At 37.8% G+C, this 19,048-nt stretch overlaps 1 protein-coding gene and 1 pseudogene across 1 annotated transcript in view; one reads left to right on the top strand and one right to left on the bottom strand.

The window, feature by feature from the left end:
- The window catches only part of CATSPERE (catsper channel auxiliary subunit epsilon), a 174,398-nt gene that overhangs the window by 89,082 nt on the left and 66,268 nt on the right, over positions 1 to 19,048 (bottom strand). The window lies entirely within an intron of this gene.
- Positions 3,686 to 4,759, top strand: LOC113262956 (protein-L-histidine N-pros-methyltransferase-like; annotated as a pseudogene).

Here is a 19,048-nt window from a genome sequence, read left to right as displayed (position 1 = left end):
GAAATGTACCTCAACATAACAGAGGCAATATCTGAGAAAATCACTAACATCATACTCAATGGTGAATGGTTGAAAACTTTTCCTCTAATATCAGGAACAAGACAAGGGTTCCCACCTTCAACTCTTCTTCAACACAGTACTGGAAGTCCTAACCAGAGAAACCAAACACGAAAAAAAGGGCATCAGAATAGGAAAGGAGAAACTAAAATTGTCTCTTTTGCTGATGATATGACCTTGTATATAGAAAATCCTAAAATTTCATCCCCCCAAAAAACCCTGTTAGATCTGTCCAAAAATTATTAAAGTTGCAGGATACAAATTAACATACAAAAATCAGTAGTATTTCTATATACTAACAATAAATTACCTGAAAAAGAAATAAAGAAAACAATCTCATTACAATAGCATCAGAACAATAAAATACTTAGGCATGAAATTAACCAAGATGGTGAAGTATCTGTACTCTGAAAACTATAAGACATTGATGAAAGAAATCAAAGAAGACACAAATAAATGGAAAGGTATTTCTGTGCTCATTGGAAGAATCAATATGGTTAAAATATCCATATTACTGAAAACCATCTATAGATTCAATTTAATTCCTATTAAGAGTTCAATGGCATTTTTCTGCAGAGGTAGAAAAAAGAATCCTAAAATCTGTATGGAACCAAAAAAGATTCCAAATACCCAAGGCAACCATGAGAAAGAAGAATAAAACAGGAGGTACCATACTTCCTGATTTCAAAGTATGCTACAAAACTACAATAATCAAAACAGGATGGTACTGGCATAAAAACAGACAAATAGATCATTGGAACACAATTGGAAGTTCAGAAATAAACTGAAGCATATGCAGTCACCTGCTATCTGACAAGGAGCCAAGAACACTAGATGGAAAATTGGATATTCATGAGTAAAAGACTGACACTAGACATCATCTTACACTACTCACAAAAAATAAGTCAAAATTGATTAAAATCTTAAATGTAAGATCTGAAATTATAAAACGCCTAGAAGAAAATATAGGTAAAAATCTCCTTGACATAGGTCTTGGCATTGATTTTTTTGCAGTATGACACAGCACAAGAAACAAAATCAAAATTAAACAAGTGGGACAATGTCAAATTTAAAAAGCTTCTGCTCAGAAAAAGAAACAATCAACAAAGTGAAAATATAACCTATGGAATAGGCAAAATATTTGCAAAGTTATATCTGATAAGGGATTAATTTTCAAAATGTTTAAAGAACTCATATAACTCAATAGCCAAAAGCCAAATAATCTGATTGAAAAATGGTCAAAAAACCTGAACAAGCATTTTTCCAAAAAAGACATAAAAATGGCCAATGGGTGCTTGAAAAGATGCTCAACATCACCCGTTATTAGGAAAACGCAAATCAAACCCACAATGAGACGATACCTCATGCCTGTTAGCATAGCCTTAATCAAAAAGACAAGAGATCACAAATGCTGGCTTGGATATGGAAAAAAGGGAACCCTTGTACATTGGCGCAACTGGTATAGCCACTATGGAAAACAGTATGGAAAACTGTAAAACAAAAACAAAAACAAAAATAGAATGACCATATGATCTAGCAATTTCACCTCTGGGAATATATTCAAAATAAATGAAAATACTAACCCAAAAGATATCTGCACCTCCATATTCATAGCGGCATTATTTACAATAGGCTACACATGGAAACCAGTTGTGTCCTTTGACAGATGAACAGATAAAGAAGTTGTGATATACTATATATACACAGTGGAATATTATTCAGCCATAAAAGAAACCCCAAGGAAATCCTGCCATTTGTGACAACATGAGGGCATTATGCTAAGTGAAAGAAGTCAGAGAAAGGCAAATACTGGATGATCTCACTTATATGTGGAGTCTTTTTAAAAAACCAAACTTATGGAAAAAGAGATCAGATTTATGATTACCAGAGGCAGGCAGTTGGGGAAGGAGAATTGGAGGAAGGTGGTGAAAGGCACAAACTTCATTTATAAGATAAATGTACTAGGGATGTGATATATACCGTAGTGACTACCACTAACACTGCTGTATGGTATATGGGAAAGTCGTTAAGAGAATAAGTCCTAAGAATTCTCATCACAAGAAGAAACTCTTCTTTCCTTCCTCCCTCTTTTCCTCTCTCTCTTCCTTCCTTCCTTCCTTCCTTCCTTCCTTCCTTCCTTCCTTCCTTCCTTCCTTCCTTCCTTTCTTCCCTTTTTCTTTTTATTGTATCTATAAGAGATAATGGATGTTAACTCAGCATGTTGTGGTAATCACTTCACAATATATATATAAGTCAAGCCTTAAACTAACACAGTATGTCAATTTTATCTCAGTAAAATTGGAAAAAATTAAAAATAAAATTAACAAAAGAGGAGTGACATCAACGAGATGGCAGATGAGGAGGTTCTCTCACAAAAACAACAATTTAACAACTCTCCATGGGCAAAAATAGCTTTGGGAGAGCTCCAGAGTATAACTAAGAAACTTCAGCAACCCAGGGGAGCACAAAAACTAAAGATGGTGCACAGGAAAGTACAGGAGGCGCTTTACCTGCGTTACTCTAACCCTGAGGCCAGCACAGTTCAATGCCAAGAGGAATTCTGCAGGCTACAACTTCCCATGGGGGAGAAGGAGAGCAGGGAAGCCCCAGAAGCTCTCACCACCACCATGGACCTCCACAGCCTTCTCTACTGAGGACCCCCACAGTCTTCACCAATGTGGACCCCAGCATACGAAAGCATAAATCTCACTGGTAAAGAAAACTATATAGACAAATGCAGAACAAAGTAAAATTGTAATGGTGATGCATAAATTATTTTTAATGCTAATCTAAAAGTTAAAGAAGAAAAATTTGTTAATGGATATATAACACAAAAAGAAGTAAAAAGTCTCTGACTATAAGAACACAAAGGGGACACAGTAAAAATGTAGAGTTTTTATATGCAATCGAAGTTAAGTTCTATCAACTTAAAATAGACACTTTAACTAAAAGATAATTTATGCAAGCCTCAAGGTAATCACAAAGAAAAAAATCTATAGTAGATATACAAAAGATAAAAAGAATCATAGCAAAGCACTACAAAAATCCCCCCATCAAATAGCAAAGGAAGACATCAAGAGAGAAAGAGGAACAAAGCAGCTGCAAATTAGACAGCAAATAATTAACAAAATGGTAATATTAAGTCCTCACCTAGCAACAATTAATTGACTAAATTCCCTAATCAAAAGGTATAGAGTGTTTGAACGGATAAAAACAACAACAAACCAAGATCCAGCAATATGTGGTCCACAAGAGACTCACTTTAGACTTAAAGACACACATAGGCTAAAAGTGAAGGGATGGAGAGGGGCTGGATGGGCAAGTTGGGCATGATGGTTCTAGCGCTGCCAGGCAGCACCTTCTCTTCGCCCAGGTGTCGGCGGTGATCAAAAGAGCAGCCAGGGCCGCCTGGGTGGCACAGCGGTTAAGCGTCTGCCTTCGGCTCAGGGCGTGATCCCGGCGTTATGGGATCCAGCCCCACATCAGGCTCCTCTGCTATGAGCCTGCTTCTTCCTCTCCCACTCCCCCTGCTTGTGTTCCCTCTCTCGCTGGCTGTCTCTATCTCTGTCGAATAAACAAATAAAATCTTTAAAAAAAAAAAAAAAAAAAAGAGCAGCCAGGGCCACTAATGAGACTCTTCCTGGGCTGGCTGTGCCTGAGCCTGACAACCACATGGCTAGTGCAGAGGATGTGGTTTCTGTGGAACCCGCTCACCCTCTCCCTATAAGTGAATATGACAAGTGGTACCATGGCAGCAGCAGGCAGCAGGAAGGGGAACCATCAGTAGTACCTGTACAATGGAGAGAAATTATGCTAATCACTCCAGGCTGTCTTTGTTCAGAGTTACCTTGATCAAGGAACACAGATCTTAAACAAGAGTGTTGAGAAATCGGGCTGGCTATTTATCCAATTAAATCATTCTTTTGTGTCATCTGTTTTTAACCTGTTCATGTCTAGAACATCTATCAGTGGGTTTTTAGGAAGAAGCTCAATGTTTGTGTTTTCACCAGATCAGTTTCAGAGACTACTAAAAATTAATCCAGACTGGAAAATCCATAGACTTCTTGATTTCAGTGCTGGAGATGGAGAAGTCACAAAAATCATGAGCCCTCATTTCGAAGAAATGTATGCCACTGAGCTATCTGAAACTATGATATGACAGCTTCAGAAAAGGAAATACAGAATATTTGGTATAAATAAATGCAGAGTAAAGGCTTCCAGTATGGTGTCATCAGCTGCGTCAATTTGCTGGGCCACTCAATCAGCCCATGACTTATTAGAAGTTATCAGAAGTGCCTTGGAGCCAACGAGAGGCAGGGTCATCCCTGCCCTGGTTTTACCCTTCCATTGCTATGTGGAAAACATAGGTGGCAAGTGGGAGAAACCAGCAGAAATTTTAGAAATTAAGGGACACAGTTGGGAAGAATAAGGGAGTAGTCTGTCTAAAGTTTTCAGAAAAGCTGGTTTTGTTATTGAAGCTTTCACCAGACTACCATGCCTGTGTCAAAGCGACATGTATAATGACTACTATATTCAGGATGATGCTGTTTTTATTTTCAAACCAGTACAAACATGTGGAGGCCCAAGTCTTCAGAGCCCACCCCAAGAATGTACACTCCAGAAGAGGGTCTGTGTTTGCAATTATGCATGTGAAAGGAGGACCTTTGGGGACTGCCATTTTGAATATCATGTAGGACTTTAAAAAGCCAAAATATTAATTATTTCTTTGTAGTGTGTAAAAGGAATGTTTTTAAAAAACAAAAACCCAATTCTTTGAGGATTTTTATCAACTCTTTACTTAGTAATACAAGTCACACTTCAATTATGGAAGATATTTTCTCTATTAATTCAGTAGAGACTCATTCCCAGGCAAAGCAATAGTCATGAATTCACATGGAACCAGTAAATATGGATTGTTTTTAATAAAATGAAGACTGGCAATAAAGCTGTTCATTCATTTGCAAATATTTTGTTATAAAATAGAGCCACTAATACTCTTTCATATTTAGAAATTCTGTCGTTATTCAAAAAATGTTTTTATTATTTATTTATTTATTTTTTAAGATTTTATTTATTCAACAGAGATAGAGACAGCCAGCCAGAGAGGGAACACAAGCAGGGGGAGTGGGAGAGGAAGAAGCAGGCTTACAGTGGAAGAGCCTGATGTGGGGCTCGATCCCACAATGCCGGGATCACGCCCTGAGCCGAAGGCAGACGCTTAACTGCTGTGCCACCCAGGCACCCCCAAAAAACGTTTTTAATCATGTGAATAAACGTTTTTTGGAGATGGAAAAAAAGTGAAGAGATGGAAAAAATATTCCATGCAAATGGTAACCAAAACAAAGCAGGGGTGATATATTTATATCACAGAAAATAGAATTTAAATCAAAAACTGTCTCTAGAGATAAGGTTATTATATAATGTTAAAAGGATCAACTAAACAGGACAATATAACAATTATAAATATATATACACTCAACATGACAACACCTAATATATAAAGCAAATACTGACAGATTGGAAGACAGATACAGCAATACAATAATAGTAGGAGTCTTCGATGTCCCACCTTTTTTTTAAAAAAAGATTTTATTTATTTATTTAAGAGAGAGAGAAAGCATGAGCAGGGGGAGGGGCACAGAGAGAAGCAGGCTCCCTGCTGAGCAGGGAACCCGATGTGAGGCTTGATCTCAGGACCCTGACTGAGCCACCCAGATGTCCCGATGTCCCACTTTCAATAATGGTTAAAACATCCAGATAGAAAAACAATTAAAAAAAACAGCTGACGTGAACAACACTATAGACCAAGTGGACCTAACAGACGTATACAGAACTTTTCACCACCAGCAGAAGAATACACATTCTCCCCAAGTGCATATTTTCCAGCATAGATCATTAGAGGTCAAAAAACATGTCTTAAAAATGTAAGGGGATTAAAATCATTCCAAGTATCTTCTCCAACCACAATGCAATGAAACTAGTATTCATTAACTGTAAGAAAATGTGAAGATTCACACATACAGGGAACTAAACAACATACTCTTGAACAACCATTGGATCAAGGAAGAAATCAAAAGGGAAGTTTACAAAGATCTCAATTTAAATGAAAACAAAAACACAACTTCTGGTATGTATCAAAAGCAGTACTTAGAGGGAATTAATAAATGCCTATATTAAAAAAAGAATAATCTCAAATAAACAACTAAATTTACACCTCAATAAACTAGAAAAAGAACAAACTAAGCACAAAGTGAGAAGAAGGAAATAAATAATAAAGATAGGAGCAGAAATAAGTAGAGAACAGAAAAACAATAGGGAAAAATATCAATGAAACTAAGAATTAGTGTTTTGAAATATAAACAAAATGGACAATCCATTTTGAAAAAAAGAAAACTCAAATAAATAAAACCAGAAATGAAAGAGGAGACATTTCAACAGATGCTTCAGAAATAAAAATGATCATAAAAGACTATTATAAACAACTATATGCTAACAAATTGGATAAACTCGAAGGGGTAGATAAATTCCTAGAAACATACAACTTACTAACATTGACTCAAGAAGAGAAAGCCTGAACAGACCAATTACAAATAAAGAGATTGAAGCAATAATCAAATATCTCCCAAAAAAGTAAACCCAGGAACAGAATGTAACAGACAGATGTGAAAGATTTCTATACTAAAAATTGTGAAGCACTGGTGAGGAAAATTAAAGAAAACATGGATAAATGTAAAGATATTTTTAATTTTTTGAGGAACATCCCTACTGTCGTCCACAGTGGCTACACCAGTTTGCATTCCCACCAACAGTGCATGAGGGTTTCTTTTTCTCCACATCCTCACCAACACTTGTTTCTTGTGTTGTTGATTTTAGCCATTCTGACCAGTGTGAGGCGATACCTCATTGTGGTTTTGATTTGCATCTCCCTGATGATGACTGATGCTGAACATTTTTTTCATGGGTCTGAGGGCCATTTGTATGTTTTCTTTGGAGAAGTGTCTGTTTATGTCTTCTACCCATTTTTTATTGAATTATTTGGGCTTTTTTGGTGTTGAGTTTTATAAGTTCTTTATATATACAAATATCTTTTCCCGTTCAATAGATTGTCTTTCAGTTTTGTTGTTTCCTTTGCTATGCATACAACGGAATATTATTTAGCCTTAAAAAGAAGGGAAATTCTGACACATGCTACAAATATGGATGAACCTTGACTATACTATGCTAAGTGAAGTCAGTCACAAAAAGACAAATACTGTATGATTCTACTTATATAAGGTACCTAGAATTGTCAAATTCTTAGAGACAGAAGAACAACCTTACAAATGTACTTAATGCCACTGAACTGTATACTTAAAATGGTTATTAAAATGATAAATGCTTATGTTTATTTCATGCAATTTTCAAAAAGTACATTCCTTTAAATATCTAAGGGATCCTGGGGTGGTCCTGTTGGACAGTTCTCCACTATGACACTGAAAGAACATGCAGTCACCTTTCTGCCTTATTTCTAAGTTTTGGATATTTTTTCTCAATATATATAAGTTCTTAAGAGATTTCACCTCTGAAGGTAAAAGACACTAAGAAAAATATTTAAGATTGCAATTAATATAAATTCTACATACATGTTTATAAAAGCATTTAAATATATATTTAATTAGCTTTATTTAATTTTGTTTATTTATAAACATAAATTTATATTAATTTATTTAAGTTTATATAATTAAATACATATCTAATAATTATATAAAATTAAATGCTAATACTATCTAATACTTAGTCATATATTTAATTATAATTAGAAAATCTTATCAACTATCTCATAAAATTCAGAAGACACCACTGAATTCTAAAAAGCAAAATCTTTTAATTGAAAAAGTTTAAAACCTATGTTTACTTTTAGAGTGATTTTCCACAAAAAATCAATAGGAAGAAAATGAATCTGTAAACAACTATTTATAGCAATAAATCATTATTAGAAAAAAAAATCCTGAGACAATGATTAAGACTGGAAATTCTTAAAAACCCAAAGAGATTAAACACAAATGTACATCGTATCTCCTCCCTATTAAAATAGCTTATATCTTTTGAGGTTTGGCTATAGTTTAGAAATGTTTCTTTTTTTTTTTTTTAAAAGATTTTATTTATTTATTTGACAGAGATAGAGACAGCCAGCGAGAGAGGGAACACAAGCAGGGGGAGTGGGAGAGGAAGAAGCAGGCTCCTAGCGGAGGAGCCTGATGTGGGGCTCGATCCCATAACGCCGGGATCACGCCCTGAGCTGAAGGCAGACCCTTAACTGCTGTGCCACCCAGGCGCCCCTGGAAATGTTTCTTTTACTTCACTGTTTGTTCTGATCACATGACATTTGCATCATATGATATCTATTGACTGTCTTTTTTAAATGGAGACTTTCCTTTTTCTTGGTGTGATGAGTAACCTTTGGACTGTATCTCCTGAATGTTTTAGTATTATATAATAAGATTCTAATTCCTATTTAAATCTTTCATGTTATCAGGTAGTCAGTCTGTTTAGGATCAGAATGCATGTCTTAGATCACTTTTGTGGATTGTGGTTCAAATGTTTGTGTAATTTATAGAGCTGCTGCAGTGCTATTTTGTTCCACTTTTGTGTTAACAGGAATGGAGGACTCCATGCAATAGTCTCCATAGCACCAGTTAGGGAGGGGACGCTGTGTTTCCCTGTTATTACAGGGGGGAGGTTAGTCAGAGTCCTGCCCACAGGCACCACAGGGAAGGAGTATGACTTCACCGCTTCATTGCTTCCTTATTATAGGGTGGGGTTGACTTTGGAATTCCATCCACAGGCTCTGCAGAGGAGGGTCCCACACTGTTATTGGAAGGTAGAGGTAGAAGTCAGAGCTCCACCTACGGGTGCTGCAGGATGAGGCACTGCCTCGTGTGTGTGTGTGTGTGTGTGTGTGTGTGTGTGTGACACGCACGAATAGAAGTGGTAATTAGCTTGACCTCATTTGTTACTGCAGTGTGAGGATGAAAGTCAGGAGTTCTGGGGCGCCTGGGTAGTGCAGTCGTTAAGCGTCTGCCTTCGGCTCAGGGCGTGATCCCGGCGTTATGGGATCGAGCCCCACATCAGGCTCCTCCGCTGGGAGCCTGCTTCTTCCTCTCCCACTCCCCCTGCTTGTGTTCCCTCTCTCGCTGGCTGTCTCTGTCAAATAAATAAATAAAATCTTAAAAAAAAAAAAAGAAAGAAAGTCAAGAGTTCTGCCTACAAGCACCATGAAAGAAGTGCACTGCCTCATTATTGTCGAGGGGTGAGAGTCAGATTTCCACCTTTAGGCTCCACAGGTGAGGAAAGTTTCCTCATTACTGCAGGAAGCGGGAGGAAAAAGAGGGTTCTGGCCAATAGCTCCACTACTGCAGCACCTATTATAGTGGGAAATGGGAACAGCTCTATTTTGTGGTGGTTGGTTCAAGAATAGGCAGGTATGTTAAAAAAACTCTGTCCTTAAGGGTCTTTCTGGTCTTTTGGATAAAGAATGCAGGCCTTTCTTGGGGGTTGTTTTCTTTTTCTTCTCTGTTTGCTGGAATCACTGAGTTTCAGGGATCTCTAGTGCCTATGCCAGAATATAGAGGAGGCAAGGAAAAAGTTCAAGGAACTCACTGATAAGGTGCTCTTAGAATCTCAAGGTCCCTAGTCACATCTACTTTCTTTTCTGTCTTTCAGTATTTTTGTGGGTGAAATGTATTTTGTCTAGGATTTTTCTTTCATTATGAATGGTGGTGGAAGTAAAATTAAATGCATTTACTCCATCTAGTCTGGAACTGGAAACCTTGACATAATATATTTTAAAACTATCTACTGTCATATGGAAAATGGATTGTAGGGTGGGGACAGAGTGGGGGCATTGAGATTAGTGAAGGAGCTCTTCTTGAGAAAGTAGGAGGACGATGGTGTCATGTGCTGTACTGGTGAATCTGTTATGGGAAGAACAGATTTACAGGGAAACTGGAGAGTCCATTTTATCCACACTACATAGACCCTATTTATACGACCTCTAAACAGGAATGCCAGTGGTCAGTTGAATTTACGATTTGAAAAGGTGAGGGGAAAGTTCTTGGGGGAGGTAAACATTTGTAAGCCATTATCTTATAATTGATATCTAAAGCAATTGGGTCTATGTGAAATCACCGGGGGAATAAATGCAAAGAATCATTTAAAGATTAGTGAAGGAAGAGGAGTAAGTAAAGGAGATGGTAAAGGGTAACAAGTAAAGTAGGAGGGAAACCAACATGTTTTGGTGCCAGAGAAGCCAAAACAGAAGAGTGTTTCAAGAAAAAAGAAATGGTGAAACATGTAAATGCTGGCAAGTTGTGAAAAGTGTCCATTAGACTTCATGACATGGGGTTGCACTTTGGTTACACAATTCAGTGGGCTAAATGTAGAGTAACCACGCAGTGGTCCTCATCAAGCTGTACAACCATGTATGGAAGTTCTTGGCTGTAAAGACTGAAGCTGCATGGTATGAATTCAAGAATGAGTGGAACTAAAAATGTATTATACAGAGTTTTAGCTCTGTCATCTAAAGAGCTTGGAAGGTGTCACTTCTATTACTGCAACAAGGAAAAGCTGGACAAATTAAAAAGCAATGACTTTTCTTGAGCCCATCCAGGGAACTGAGTTTGCAAGGCAAACTACCATCCCAAGATCTGTAGAGACAGGTGAATCCAGAAAGTCATAGCTGAGAATCTGCTTATACAGAGAAGAAGCTACTGGAGCCAAAAAATGGTGGTAAGCAACACTTAAATGGTAATTTTGACAAATTGTGAGAAGCTGAGTGTGAGGTTGAGAAATTCCTTATGGTTACAGTTTTAGGGGAAACTTCACCAGATCTCACCATGAAGACTAGAGAAAGATCCCTCACAGTGAAGCCTAGAGAAAGATCCCCTCATGGCTCTGGCATGGGGAGAGGAAAAGTAATCTTTGCGAAATATACCCAGAGCCTTTTCCACAACAAAGGTCTACTCTTCAGGGAGAAAAACTTTACCAGATCCCTGTCCCAGAGCCATAGAGGAGGGTATTCCTCTCACTCCCATGTCCTCTAGACTTCTAGTCTCCATAAGTTAGAGGGTGATGGTGGGGGGGAAACTAAGAATAAACATTTCTGGAGGTCACATACCAGAGATGTAGGTCCACTAAAAGACACATTTAATTGGGAGATTGTATAAATCTCCCCTCACTCATACCTTACCACATCAAAAAGGCTTCAGTATAATAGTGGATCACAGCTTAAAGAGCTGTAAGACACATACAATCTCTGAAGAGGGGAACTTAGGCAAGTCTGCAGTCAAAAGGGGAGACAAAAACAAGAACCTTAAAGCAGTTTAAAGTTCCTGGCACCTAAAGCTACAGCAAACACCAAACCAAGCCCAATTACTGACCAGATTAATATTAAATCCACACACAAGTGGCCTATTTACCTCAGTTCCTATTACCCAATATAACATATATGACTTTCAACAATAACAAACAAAATCGCAAGCATGCCAAAAAGCAAGCAGAAACAAAGTCTGAAGAGAAAAAGCAAACTTCAGAACCAGAATCAGAAATGACACACATATTAGAATTGTCAGGGAATTTATAATAACTGTCATTAATAATATTAAGGTCTCGAATAGAAAAATTAGAGTATATGGAAGAACAGATGGGTAATGTAAGCAGAAAAGTGGAAATTCTAAGAAAGAGTCAAGGAAATGCTAGGAATACAAACAATTTAATAGAAATGAAGAACGCTTTTGATGGGCTCATCAGTAGACTCAACAGAGCTGAGGAGGGAATTAGTGGGCTTGAAGGTAGGTCAACAAATCATGGAACTTTACATCAAAAACTAGGTATGTACTCTATGGTGACTAACATAATATAATAAAAAATTATTATAAAAAAAAGAAAATTCCTAAAATGAAATACAAAGAGAAGAATGTAAAAAAAAAAAAAAAAAAGGACAGAACTTCCAAGAACTGTCAGATCATTTCAAAAGATGTAACACATACACAACTGGAATGCCGGGAGAAGAGAGAATGGAGCAAAATAAATATCTGAGGTAAAATGGGCCAAGAACTTTCAAAATTAATAACAGACACCAAAACGCAGATCCAGGAAGCTCAGGGAACATCAAGAAGAGTAAATGCAAAACAACTACTCCAAGGCATGCCATAGTCAAGCTGCAGAAAACTGAAGGCAAAAACAAAATCTTGGGGTGCCTGGGTGGCTCAGTTGTTAAGTGTCTGCCTTTGGCTCAGGTCATGGTCCCAGGGTCCTGGGATGGAACCCTGCATTGGGCTCCCTGCTCTTCTGGGAGCCTGCCTCTTCCTCTCCCACTCCCCCTGCTTGTGTTCTCTCTCTTGCTGTCTCTCTCTCTGTCAAATAAATAAAATCTTTAAAAAACAACAACAACAACAACAAGAAAATCTTGAAAAATGATGGGGGGGAAGCACCATACCTATAGATCAAGAAGAACAACAAAACAATTAAAAGAGACCTCTTGTCAGGGACACACAAGCAAGAAGAGAGATGGGTGAAATATTTAGTGTTGAAAGAAAAAAAATCCACCAACCTAAAATTCTATATCCAGCAAAATTATCTTTCAAGAGTGATAGAGAAATAAAGACTTTCTCAGAAAACAAAAACCAAGGGAATTCCTCACCACCAGACCTGCCCTGCAAGAAATATTAAAATATTTTCTTCAGATAGAAGGAGAATGATAAAGGTCAGAAACTTGGATTTACATAAAAAAGGAAGAGCATTAGAAAAGGAGTAAACAAGGATAAAATCATTTATTTTTATTTTGTATTGAGGTAAAATTCACATAAGATTAACCACATTAAAGTTCACAATTCAAAGGTTTTTAGTACATTCACGATGTTGTGCAACCAATACCTTTTTCTAGTTCCAAAACAGTTTCTTCTCCTCAAAAGAAAACCCATCAAGCTGTCACTATTCTTGAGTTCATCCAAAAAATAACTTTGTTTAAATTAATAACGGTAACAATGTATTGGACTACCGTCTCACGTGGATAATTAAATGAATGACAGCAATGCTACAAGAGACAGGAGGGAGGAATTGGGAATACTTTGCTATGAGGAACCTAAATAACAGTAGAGTGGAATAGTGTTATTGGAAAGTAGACTTGGATTAGTTAAAGTGTACATTGTAAACTCTAGGGCAATCACTAAAATTTTTTTGAAGAAATATAATTGATACACGAAGAGAGGAAATAAAATGGAATCCTATACAATGCTCAATTAAAACCAAAAAGGCAGAAAAAGAAGCATCTGGCAATGAAAAGACAACAGTTACAAACATGGTTGATATTCAGCCAAATAAATCAATAATCACTTTAAATGTTAATGGTCTAAGTGCATCAGTTAAAAACCACAGATTGCCAGAATGAATTTTTTAAAAAAAATCCCAATAAGATGCAACTATACATTGTCCACAAGAAACTTGCTTTAAACATAAACATTCACCTTAAAAGTAAAGAAATAGAGAAAATATATACTAAGCTAAAACTAATCAAAAGAAAACCAGAGGACTATAAAATTTCAGACAAGGCCAATTTCAGCACAGGGAATATTATTAGTGACAAAGAGGGCAGAATATAAAACTAAAGAGGTTAATTTTCCAAGAGAACATAACAATCCTAAACATGAACATCTAACAACAGCACATCAAGGCAAAAACTGATAACTGAGAGGAGAACCAGAAGAATCTACTATTACAGCCAAAAAGTTAAATGCCCTCCATCAGTAGTTGTAGATCAATCAGGCTGACAATCAACACAAATATCCACTTAACACCATGAACAACTTCATCTAATTGTCTTATATAGAATACTCAATCCTACAACAGTAGAATACATATTCTTATCAAGATCACATGGAACATTCACCGAGATAAACCACATTCTGGGCCATAAAACACTCATAAAACAAACAAACTTAATAGAAATCATACACTTCTGGGGAAGATGGAGGAGTAAGAGGACCCTAAACTCACCTTGTCCCTTGAATACAACTACATAACACACCTATCAGTGTAAATAATTCGGAAAACGACCTGAAGACGGCAGAACAGATTCTTCACAGCTGAACACAGAGAGGAGGCCACATCGAGGAGGGTAGAAAGCAAAGATGTAGAAAGCGGGAGGGAGGGCTACCTCAAGCAAGAAGAAGGGAGAGGAGCACACCCCACATTGGGAACCCCAGGCACAGGGGACCCACGTTGGGAAGATGAATCCCAACCATAACATTTGGCTTTGAAAACCAGGGGGGCTTAACTTCTTAAGTTCTTATAATAAGTAAGGCTTAACACCTGGAACTTTTTTTTAAAAAATATTTTTTTTTAAAGATTTTTTAATCTATTCTTTCGACAGAGATAGAGACAGCCATCGAGAGAGGGAACACAAGCAGGGGGAGTGGGAGAGGAAGAAGCAGGCCCCCAGCGGAGGAGCCCGACGTGGGGCTCGATCCCAGAACGCCGGGATCACGCCCCGAGCCGAAGGCAGACGCCCAACCGCCGTGCCACCCAGGCGCCCCTAAAAAATATTTTATTTATTTATATGAGAGAGAGAATGAGAGAGAGAGAGAAAGAGCATGAGAGGGGGGAGGGTCAGAGGGAGAAGTAGACTCCCTGCTGAGCAGGGAGCCTGATGCGGCACTTGATCCTTGGACTCTGGGATCATGACCTGAGCTGAAGGCAACAGCTTAACCAACTGAGCCATCCAGGTGCCCTAACACCTGGAACTTTAAAAATCAGTGACTGGACTCTGGAAGAGTGAGAGGAAACTGAGTCCTGGCCATTAAAGAGACAGCAATAGCAAACCCTGCTGAGATACAGCATAGAAGCAGCAATCTGAAAAAAGCCTGGGGTATATGGGAGGGAGATATGCTTGCTAATCTCACAACATGTGCTGGAGGGGCAGGGATCTTTGGGAAACTTCTCCAAGAACAAAAAGGCTGGTGGGCACAATTTCTCTCCCCTGCTTCCCTGCTTAGATACATGGCACCTGCAGGAACCAGTACAGCACCAACTCTCCACTAGCTTGCCAACAGTGTGCCTTGTGACCATGGCCTCCTGCAGACTTGCCTCCAACCCAGCCTTAGCAGCTCTCCAAATCAGTGCCAAGCATCCTCCCATGGCAGACCTCAGGAAAGCTTACTAACACTATACACCCCACTCCCTAAATGCTTCTGCCAACTCACCCTCTCCAACCCATGTTTGGCAGTTTTCCCTGGTGGCTGCAGGTCCCCCTCCAAAGTGGACCAGCCTGGATCTTCCTGGCATCCACCCCACGGTTCTCCTTAGGATTTGCCCCCTCCAAACTGGCTTCATAAGAGTACATCCAAAGCAGTGACACAAGTGTGGCATTGTGCAAGCAGTCCTGACTGGGCCAGCACCATTCCAAGTGACTTCTTACCTGTGGCCCCAACTTGGTCTGGGGGCAGAAATCTGGTCTAACTGCAGACCCCACCTACCAATGAAAGACTCCCAGGGGACACACAGGGAGACTGCCCTGCAGTTTGGTTCAACTGCAGCTTGGTCAATGCCTGGTCTGACCTAACTCAAGCCCAAGGTGGGCCCAGACTGGCACCTTAACAACACAGGGACCTAACCCTGTACACAACAGGCAAGGAGAGCCATTGTAGATGACTGAACTGAAGGCAAATGTGGCTCATCCACAACAGTAGGGCACATGCAACACCCACCGAAGACACCTCTGGAGTGCCAGGTTCTGGTGAACAGGAGACGGCACACTACAGGGCACCTGAGGAACCCTTCTTTATAAAGCCACTACTTGCAAGAGCAGGAGACATAGCTGACTTTCCTAACAAATAGAAACATACATAGATAGTGGTATAAAATGAGACGACAGACCGAGGAATGTGACCCAAACAAAAGAAAAGGACAAAATCACAGCAAGAGAGCTAAATGAAACATAGATAAGTAACATGCCTGATAGAGAATGTAAAGTGATGGTCATAAAGATATTCACTGGACTTAAGAGTGGAGAATCTCAATGAGACCTTACCAAAAAGATACAAAACATAAAAAAGAACCAATCAGAGATGAAGCACTCAATAACTGCAATTAAAAATACACTAGAGGGAATGAGTAGTAGAGGAAGCAGAGAACAGATCAGCCACTGGGGGGACAGAATAATGGGAAACAATCACACTGAACAGGAGAAAAAAGATTTAAAAAGAATGAGAATCAATTAAGTGAACTCCACAACACCATCAAGTGTAACAGTATTCACATTATAGGGATCTGTGAAGGAGAAGAGAAAAGAAGGCAGGAAATTTACCCCATAAGGCTATCAGCAGATTTTTTAGCAGAAACTTTGCAGGCCAAAAGAAAGTGGCATGACATATTTAAAGTGTTGAAAGAAAAGGAAAAAAAAAAAGGCAACCAAGAATATTCAATGCAGCAAGCCTCTCATTCAGAATAGAAGGAGAGATAAACAATTTCCTAGACAAATAAAAGTTAAAGGAGTTCATTACCACCAAACCAGCCTCACAAAAATGTTAAACGGGGTTCTTTGAGTGGAAAAGAAAGAACATAAGCAGGAGTAAGAAAAGTAGAAAGCACAAAAGTAGTATAATAAAATATGTCTATAAAAATCAGTCAGGGGATTTGCAAAATGAAAGGATGTAAAGTATGACACTATATACCTAAAATGTAGGGGGGAGAGGAATAAAAATTTAGTGCTTTCAGAATAGGTTTGAACTTGAGCGACCATCAAATTAATACAGACTGTTATATGCACAAACCTAATGGTAACCACAAACAAAAAAACACAGTAATAGATACGCACAAAATAAAGAAAAGGAACCCAAGTATACCACTAAAGAAAGCCGGCAAACCACGAGAGAAGAAAACAAGAGAAAAAAGAAACAGAGAAGAACTACAAAAATGATTGTAAGACAGGTAACAAAATGACAATAAGTACATATGTATCAATAATTACTTTGAATGCAAATGGACTAAATGTTCCAATCAAAAGACACAGGATGATGAATGGATAAAAAAGCAAGACTCATCTATATGCTACCTATAAGAGACTCATATCAGACCTAAAGACACGCAGATTGAAAGTGAAGGGATGAAAAAGCATTTATCATGCAAATGGAAGTGAAAAGAAAGTCGGGGTAACAATACTTATATTGGACAAAACAGACTTTAAAACAGACTATAACAAGAGACAAAGAAGGACATGACATAATGATAAAAGAAACAATCCAACAAGAGGATATAATAATTGTAATAATTTATGCACCCAACATGGGAGCACCTAATTACATGAAGCAACTATTAAAGGAAGAAATTGGCATTAACACAACAATAGTAGGGGACTTTAACAACCCCCTTACATCAATGGATAGATCATTAGATAATCAACAAGGAACAAGAATCGACATGAAACAAGATAGACCTAACAAGTATATTCAGAACATTCTATCCTAAAACAGTAGAATACACATTCTTTTCAAGAGCACATGGAACATTCTCTAGAATAGATCACATGTTAGGCCCCAAAACAAGTCTCAACAATTAAAAAATATTGAAGTCATACCATGCATCTTTTCCAGCCACAGTATTATGAAACTAGAAATCTAGTCACAAGAAAAAAATCTGGAAAGAGAAGAAGAAATAACAACCGATACCTCAGAAATACAAAGGATTATAAGAGACTATTATGAAAAATTATATGCCAACAAATAGGACAACCTAGAAGGAATGGATAGATTCCTAGAACATGTAACTTCCCAAAACTGAATCAGGAAGAAATAGAACGTTTGAACAGATTGATTACCATCAATGAAATTGATTCAAAAATTAAAAAAAAAAAAACCCAAAAAACAACTCCCAACAAACAGAAGTCCAGGAACAGATGGCTTCACACTGAATTCTAGTGAACATTTAAAGAAGAGTTAATATGTTTTCTTCTCAAACTATTCAAAAAATATAAAAGGAAGGAAAGCTTCCAAATTCATTCTAAGAGGCCAGCATTACTCTGATACCAAAACCAGACAAAGACACTATAACAAAGGAGAATTACAAGCCAATATCTCTGATAAACACAGTTGCAAAATCCTTAACAAAATATTAGCTAACTGAATCCAACAATACATTAAAAAAATCATTCACCCAGATCAAGTGGGCTCTAAGGGTGCTTCTATATTCATAAATCAACCAACATAATGCATCACATCAACAAGAGAAAGGATAAAAACCAAGTGATCATCTCAATAGCTGCAGAAAAAATAATAAATGCAGATGCATTTGACAAAGTACAAAAGCCATTCATGATAAAAACCCCTAACAAAGTAGGTTTAGAGGGAACATATCTCAACATAATAAAGGACATATAGGAAAAATCAACAGCTAACATTATATTCAATGGTAAAAAAACTGAAAGCTTTTCTCCTAAGATCAGGAACAAGGCAAGGATGTCCTTCCTTGCCCCTTCCATTGAACATAGTACTGGAGGTCTTAGCCACAGCAGTCAGACAAGAAAAAGCAATAAAAGGCACCCAAATTGATAAGGAAAAAGTAAAACTTTCACTGTTTGCAGGTGACATGATATTATACATAGAAAACCCTAAAGGGGATCCTGGATGACTCAGTTGGTTAAGTGTCTGACTCTTAATCTTAGCTCAGGTCTCAATCTCAGGGTTGTAAGTTCAAGTCCCATAGTGGGTTCCATGCTGGGTGTGGAGCCTACTTAATTAAAAAAAGAAAAGAAAACCCTAAAGACTTCACCAAAACCTAGTAGACCTGATAAGCAAATTCAGTAAGGTTTCAGGATATAAAATTAATATATAGAAATCTGTTGCATTTCTATACACTAATAATGAAATAGCAGAAAGAGAAATTAAGAAAACAATCCCATTTACAGCTTCACCAAAAATAATAAAATACCTAGGAATAAACTTAACCAAGGAGGTGAAAGACC

Source organism: Ursus arctos, unplaced genomic scaffold (genome assembly GCF_023065955.2).
Source record: "Ursus arctos isolate Adak ecotype North America unplaced genomic scaffold, UrsArc2.0 scaffold_2, whole genome shotgun sequence".
Classification (NCBI taxonomy): domain Eukaryota; kingdom Metazoa; phylum Chordata; class Mammalia; order Carnivora; family Ursidae; genus Ursus; species Ursus arctos.
This window is presented reverse-complemented; position numbering and strand designations above follow the sequence as displayed.